This window comes from Arachis hypogaea, chromosome 20, assembly GCF_003086295.3.
Source record: "Arachis hypogaea cultivar Tifrunner chromosome 20, arahy.Tifrunner.gnm2.J5K5, whole genome shotgun sequence".
Lineage (NCBI taxonomy): Eukaryota > Viridiplantae > Streptophyta > Magnoliopsida > Fabales > Fabaceae > Arachis > Arachis hypogaea.
Window position 1 is genome coordinate 42,130,713 of NC_092055.1, and position 8,197 is coordinate 42,138,909.

Here is an 8,197-nt window from a genome sequence, read left to right on the forward strand (position 1 = left end):
GATTTAATAATGAGATGAGCATATCAGTAGAGATGAGTTACTTTAGCAGCATCAGTTAGATTAAATTCCAACAATTAAGTAGGCAAGATGTTTACAAAAATAAAATGAAAATATAAAGGAAAAAGTGATAATTGATATGTAACTTCATAAAAAAAATTGAATATACATAATGTATGGTAAAGAAAATTATGTGGGTGAAAATAATACAAAGACATACATTGATAGGCATGTCTAAAGTAGAATTTGATAAACTAGGTTGCCTAGAATGCTTTGCTGAAATCTCTAATTAAAGATCTGGAACCTGCAACCATATAAGAAACGGATCTAGGTTAAGACTGCATTGTACTAACCACTAGGGCTCATCATAGCCAATGACTTGCATGCTTAATCCAAAACTATACATCTATACAAACTCAGATAACATGATTCTAAATCAAGGCACATTCAATGAGTTACTATACAGTTAAAGGTTTAGTATGTTTTTTGTCTTTAATGTTTTTAAAATTCAATGAGGCTGCAGTGAAAATAATGAAATGAGGAGGTGCAGGGGGAGTGCTTGTGGCAGTGGTGGATGTGATGTGATGATTGTGGTGGTGGTGGTGATAGGGAGGTGAAGAGTTGGAAGGGTTGAAATTGGTTAGGATTAGATGAGAAAAGATTAAAATTGAAAAAAGAATTGACTAACTGCGAATTAAATTGTGTTTAAAGTGTACATGAATATATTACATAACAATATAACATATAGAACAATTGTAACAGCAATCAAGTTTGCCCTGCTAGTTGGGGGCTTTAAGAAAAATAATTTTCAGAAAACAGTTTGATCTTAAGTCAACAATTTAACTCAACCACTATCTTGAGTCTTAGAAACAATCGGATGACACACACATATACGGAGCATATCATTTAAATTTTAAACTCTAACAAAGCATTGACATCGCAGCTTGCTTATCATCATCATCTTCCGGACAGAAACTTTACAATAATGAAGATGGTGTTGAGAAGTACTGAGAGGAACTCTCATGTACGGACTTGCATGAATGAGACCTATAATCTGGCCTTTCAAGGACTTTGTCCTCCCAACTGAAATATCTGAGAAGCCCCACCCTCTCGGTGCAAGAAACCGATCCTCGTTTGTTATTGCCAGTGCATTTGCAAGGAGCAAGAACCCCTCTAGTAGTGTCCACAAACCCATCTCCCTGCACTGCAAACAAGAAATATATCACTATAAGAGATAGAGAACTCATCCAATCCATTAAACATAACACACTGTAGTGAAGTTATCAAATTCTGAAGTTACCTCGTAAAAACTTTTCCCCAAATTGAAATTACAAGTTCAGTTTCAGGGTTCAAATTTTGTAGAGTTTAGTCTCAAATTTTGGTAAGCTTGCATTGCAGACACAGACAACAAATAGCAAGTAGTGCCATTTCTAAAAAAATATGCATTTTGTGGAACCAAAATCTCCCTAGCAAAGTTACAATCACTTGGAGGACATCAAAAATCCAGATAACAGATTATGAAATTATCTTCTAATTAAATATCATCAAAATTAGGAATGCACCAACGAAAAGTCTCATAAACTTTACCAAGAAAAAGAATATCCTGAATTAGACTTTGAGCATAGAATCTACAAATTTCAGTGCAAACAACTGAAGATACAACTAAAATAAAGTCGGGAGAAACTATTTTAACGGTTAATAAGTGCAAATATGGTTAATATGGTTTAAAAAGAGGCAAGCCTGAATAATCAGGCGATGAATAAATTATTGCATGCGGTTTGGGCGTTACTTTGCAGGTTTGTTTCTTTATTCATCCATCTTGAAAGTAGGAAAATACTAAGTTAGAAGCTTCTGGAATACAAATGAAATGCAGATTCAACTTATATTGATAATAGCATTAACTAAACACAGCAAAACAAGCTGCTTCTTCTGGTTTCTTGAGGTATGCGATGCAGCTTGATTCCAGTTTGGCGTGAAGGGTTTGCTTTTGCCAATCTCTTTGCTGCAAAAAGAAAAGGAAAGAAACACACATTCGATCACTCATTCAGGTTTATTTGATGGTAGAGTTAGAGATTAACACCGCCAAACTATTTCATAGAAGAGCTTGTTCACATTCTGTGCAGTTTTTGCTGAAGTTTCAAGAAAAGACAATCCGTTTTCTTTCGCATATTCTTCACCGTCCTGTATATACAAGAAACAAACATCACCGTTTCACCACCCAAAACCTGATTCTTTCATTAAATTTGCACTGTAATGTAAGCATATATATCAAAAAGAAATACCTCATTCGCAACCTTTCTCTCCGCTCCCAAATCAGCCTTGTTAGCCACCAAAAACATTATCAAACTCGGATTTGCTGATCACATGGTTTATCAGATAAATTGAGTTAGAATCCTAGTTACTCGCTACTCATTTATGAGATATAGACAAACTTACCATGTCGTTGCACTTGTTGAACCCACTTCTTTGCTCGCGCAAAAGATTCCTGGTTACACAATGCATCACTTACAAATCAATCATCACGTTTGTTTTATTTTTCGTGCACTACTCCTCATGTATGGACCTTACTTTTTTTCCCCCCTAAAAACAATGTGGATGTTTTTGCTTCGTCTAATTTCCATGAACCTCAGCTTTTAAATGTGAAGACTAGTTTTCTACAAAAATGTTTTATTTTATTCTAACATATAAAAACACTTAGAAGTTATATAGATATGAAACAACTGTGAAGTTTACTTATATAGATATGAATTCAAGAGGTTCATTTAAGGATCATTTGGGTAAGAAACAATGAAATGATATAAGCGAATATTGAAACAAGTGATTAGTGATGAGATGATTAATAGAGTTAGTAGTTAGTACCATGCTTGTAATGTCATAGACAACAATGGCAGCATCAGCACCACGATAGTACATAGGGGCCAAACTATGGTAACGTTCCTGCCCTGTTGTGTCCCATATATCAAATTTGACAGTGGCTTCATTCAAAGACAAAACCTGAGTGAAGAACGCTGCCCCAATTGTTGATTCCTGCATCCTTCCACATAGAATAAGGTTAATCCATTTCCAACACTAATAGCCATATAATATATTAAGAAAATGCAATAACTAAGAGTAACCTGGTACTCAGAAAATTGGACTTTCACAAATCTAAGAACCAAACTTGTCTTCCCTGCTCCCATGTCCCCAAGAAGTACCTGCCAGATCATTAATCATTATTCATCGCCTGATTATTCAGGCTTGCCTCTTTTTCTAATTATATTGATGAAAGTATATAAAATTGTAATATAATTATTTATGAACTAAGCTTTCTAAACGATAAAAAAATGATGGCTAAAAACCTTATTTACCTCTCTTTTTTTTCCAGGTAGTTTTTACCGTCGTTAATTTGTCTAATGATATTATCAAAATATCTGGACTTGCATATATATCTAATTTTGCCATCTGCTTAAAATAAAAAGTGCAAATAGTAGTAGTTACTTACTCTGATAGTTGAATTAATTGATAAATTTAGATTCTTCATCTGCTCCTATTTATTATCTTCCTATGGCTATATATTCTATTATTCTATCAATACATTTGGGAACTGGTAAGCAAGTACCTTGATGAGTTACAATTTCAATGCTACAGTCAAAGCCTCCATGGTTTCGATCACAAGAGCAGAAGCTGAGTCAAGAAAATAAACAAGTAGAATGGTAAATTCCTTAGTAAGTTGGAGAACAAATGCATAAGATACAATATCTCAATCATTACATGGAATTTCTTGATGAGCTCACCATCATCAATTCTCTTCGCCACCAAATAATCCTACAAACTAACCCTTATCCACTAATAAAATGGTGTTATAGATATAAAAATAATCTTATGCCTTCACCTAACAGTTAAAGTGTCTATATGACTGCAATTCAGAGGCTAAGTATTCCTACTCCACTTCCTTATGAAAGTCGAATTATCCATTCCTCAAGCCATACAAAGTCAATTTTGAGGAGCATGCAGGAAACTTGATTTAAAACCAATGATGTGCCTTAACAACTTAAGCTTTTAGGAGTGAAATCCCTCGGCATTTGGAATTTGATATCATCATAAGCATCTATGACTATGATCAAAGATATTGCTATAAAGTAAAATGGAGCTACAAAAATACCCGATTGTTATTTGTTTGTCAATGTCATAGGGATTTTTTTCTGCATTGGAAAACACAGCCTATACCAAGACCATTTATCCCTGAAAAAAAAAAAAGGAACAAAAAAAAGTGAATTATTAAAAATTATTAAAAATTATTAAAAATAAGGATACAAGTTCAGAGTAGAGAGAAATTAAGATGGAATTTGCATTTTAGAACTATGGTTTTAAGAAAAAGTGTAACAAATTTGTTGCCTACCTGAGATTGCTGAATTCGCCATTGATAAGGCATCTGGCAGTGGAGGACTTCCATCTCTAAAGCATATGATCGGCAACATACTCTGTGGAGCTGTTTCTATTCTTGAGACATCCTGAAACAGTGTGCATACAAACAAATAAAAGAGGCAAAAATATTCCCGAGCCCACCGATCACACAGTAAGATGATATCTTAGAGAGCTATGATAATCAGAGCGCTATTTCATTTTAACTTTAACCAATACAATATGAGGCATCATAAGACAAGACATCAAAATAGAATAACATGAAATGAATTCAATTAACAGTCATCATTCCTACCAACAAAGAAGTATGAAGTGAATATACTTACAAGGTCTACATTTGAGTTCAATACTATAGATAGCACAGAGAACCATGGCGGCAAGTCAACTGCAGCATGTATCACATACCAATTAAATCACCAAATCACAAGGATTGAAGAAAAAATAAAGGTTACTCCCCATTCTCTAAACTCTCAAGAAATACTATCTAAAACGTACATTTCAATGCTCCACAAATTAGAGATCAAATGAGAAATACTGGTTCTTCCAAATCAAATAATATTGTATCCTACTTTTCAAAATTAACATTGGTCATCAGTTAAAGCTAAACTGATAAAATACTTTCATGAGTAAAGGCTAAACTCCATAATATATAAGTGGAATCAAAATTTATATTCCATTAATGAACTAGTTGACAATTGAAGACAACCATAATCACACTGCAATGGAAAAACATTAGTTGATAACATAAAGTAAACTTTTAAATAACCAAAATAACCTCTTAGGAAGATCATAGTTATCACCTGGATAACCGGAGAATCAGGTTCCAGTTCTGTCATAAAAGCATTGATAAGGGCAGAATTTAGTTGAAGCATTTCATCGAGCAGGTTGTGTGCTAGTAAAATAAAAATGAATTTTAAAGCAAACAAAATTTAAAGCTTTCAACAAAACAATACACCACATAGTAAGATATAAAGCATGAGATTTCATATTAAGAATCAATGAAAATTGAAAATTACAAGCAACATTAGAACTTAGAAGTACCAAATTATATCAAATCAAATGAAAATAAAAGAAAAAGGACATAATCATTATCAGAAGTGAACTGTTGAATAGTAAAACAAAACATTTATAATTTAAGAATGGAAACAAATCAATAATCACGGATTCACTTTTTTTTTTCTTTTTTTGGAAGAATTAAAACAAATTTGAGATGGATAGACAAGAATATTCACAGTTAGTGTTGCCATAAATGAACCAAGAAATAACAAATTAAGATGAAAATTGATGCTTCACTCACCAGGACTTTCTCCCATAATTTTTCTGCCAACTTTATGAACAAATAGAACAAATTATCAAGAATTTAAAGAATGTACTTTACAATTTACATCTGAAAAGAATTCGATTGTTAACCTACTTTTTCGGGACTATGATGCATTTGCTTCAGCATAGGATGCCATATCATTGATTGTTCCATTCCCCTCCTCTAGTAAAATAATGAAAAGGGAAAGGAATTTAAAACCTACTGGATTGCTCCAAGGGATTTTCATTTTTAAGATTGATTCTTCCTTTAAGTAGATATATAAAGTAAAGTGATTCGAATACTTGCAAGAGAGTAGATTTTATCATCAAAATTTTCACTCAATTTTACATATTCAAATATCTATACTCATGAATCATGATTAATTTATTCCTATATTTAAAGTAAACTCCTTTATTGAGTCTTTTCATAAATAAAATCTTTAATTTATTTCATTCCAATTTTTAAATTATATCAAACAATTAATTATTCTTTTAAATTGATTAGTGTGAAAGAATTGATTAATATTTTTTTTATTATCAAAATACTATATGTCCTCAAGTTTTTCGCCAAACTCTATCTCTTCAGATGTATATATCTATTATTGATTTTTATTGTATATCATTTACATCTTTAGTTCCTTTTTTTTTTTTTTGTCAAAGATAGTAGGTTATATTTCATTAATTATTGAAAAATGAAATATAAAGATGTCCAAAAGCAGGACAGCATAATAAAAGGTGAGGATTTTCTAAAAACACTATACTGAAGGTATTCATCCAACGGTGCGTGGTCAAAAAACGAAGAAAAATCTTAAAGAAGAAAGAATGATAAATCAAATTGGATGCAACTAAAAGCTTGCTTCATAGAGATGACGGCCTAAACTGGGTAGGGGTGTTCATGGATCGGATCCGATCTGCATATCTGCGGTATTTATCCGAATCCGATCCGAAAATTGCGGATATGGATCCGATCCGCAAGGCTTTCGGATCGGATCCGCAAACTAATCGGATCGGATTGTGGATTTTGTGTTGGTATCCGCATATCCGCGTATCCGCAAAAATAAATAAATAAATAAATAAATATTCTTTTTATGTTTTATTTCAACTAATAATTATCATATATGTTGTATTATTTTAATTTATTATTTAAAAAAAGTATGTTTAATATTATTTTAAGAGTAAACATATTTAAAAGAATAGAAAAAATGAATTTCATTGATATTTTTGAATAAAAATAAACTTTTAAAAATATTTTTGTATTTTGCAGATATATTTGATATCCGATCCGATCCGATTCGCAAATGTGCGGATCGGATCAGATCGGATCCAACCTTAAAAACTGCTGATATTGGATCCGATCCGATCCGATGATTTTAGTGCGGATCGGATCGAAATTTTGGCCATATCCGATCCGATCCGATCCGCATGCAGCCCTAAAACTAGAAGTTCTTTGGATTTCACTTGCTAGAATGGCAGACGACATTAAAATAGAACCTTCAAAAATTAATTAGTTGCGAACTTTTCATCAGTTCCAGCAAATAATGGCAAGCAATTGAGAATTGAGCTTCTTTCTTTAAAAAAAAAAAAAGCACATTGATTGCATCCAATATATACTGTAATTGATTCTTTCTTTAAATTGATTTATACAATTATACAAACAACTGATTCTAATATTCACACTAAATTGTGTTATATATTATTAAGTTTCCTTTTCAATTTTAGCTATAAAAATCTTTATATCCAATACTTATACCCGTTATATCTTAGTTACTTCCGTAATTAATTTCTTTTATAAATAAAATCTCTAATTTATTATATTATATTTTTAATTTATATCATGTGATTGATTTTTATCTTAATAGAATAATATATTGAATCTCATTATAGATAATTGATTCTTTTCTTATTAATGTCATTATATTTAAATTATATCACATAATTATTCTTTTTTATTTAAATATTAACAAATTTAATTATTTAATATATGATTTTTCTAAAAGTAATGTTTATATTAAAATTATTAATTCATAAAAATATAAAAAATATGATAATTACTAAAATATCTAATTTAGTCATGATTTAATTATTAAAAGTATATATTTTATTTGTGTGAAATTATTTAATCATTTATGGAAATAGATATTTAAAGAAGAACAGGTTGGGAGTGATAGAAAAAAAAAACTGTAACAACTTTGCAGAAAATCCAGTCACCAACAGCTTTTGAGCCGGACTAATTCAATCTCACTCTTAGGTGACCTTATTCATTTTGGCGGATTTCCGACGAGTCCCATCCAAATCGAAAGGGAATGAAGTAGGTTCTACATGCCATAACTTCGAGAACAAAATTTTAAATACATATTTTTTGGGTCTTGAGCCGAGCTCTTGTCCTTCCTCTTTGATTCAAGACAAAGCAAAGAATAGAGGCTAGAGTTATTTTCCCGAGTGAAAAATGTATAGGTGGAATCTCCGAACGAAGATTTTGAATCTGTATGCGAGTGCTTTT

At 31.5% G+C, this 8,197-nt stretch overlaps 1 pseudogene; it reads right to left on the reverse strand.

Moving 5' to 3' along the window:
* Positions 1 to 696: 696 nt before the first annotated feature.
* LOC112783115 (uncharacterized) lies at positions 697 to 6,068 on the reverse strand (annotated as a pseudogene).
* Positions 6,069 to 8,197: the final 2,129 nt, after the last annotated feature.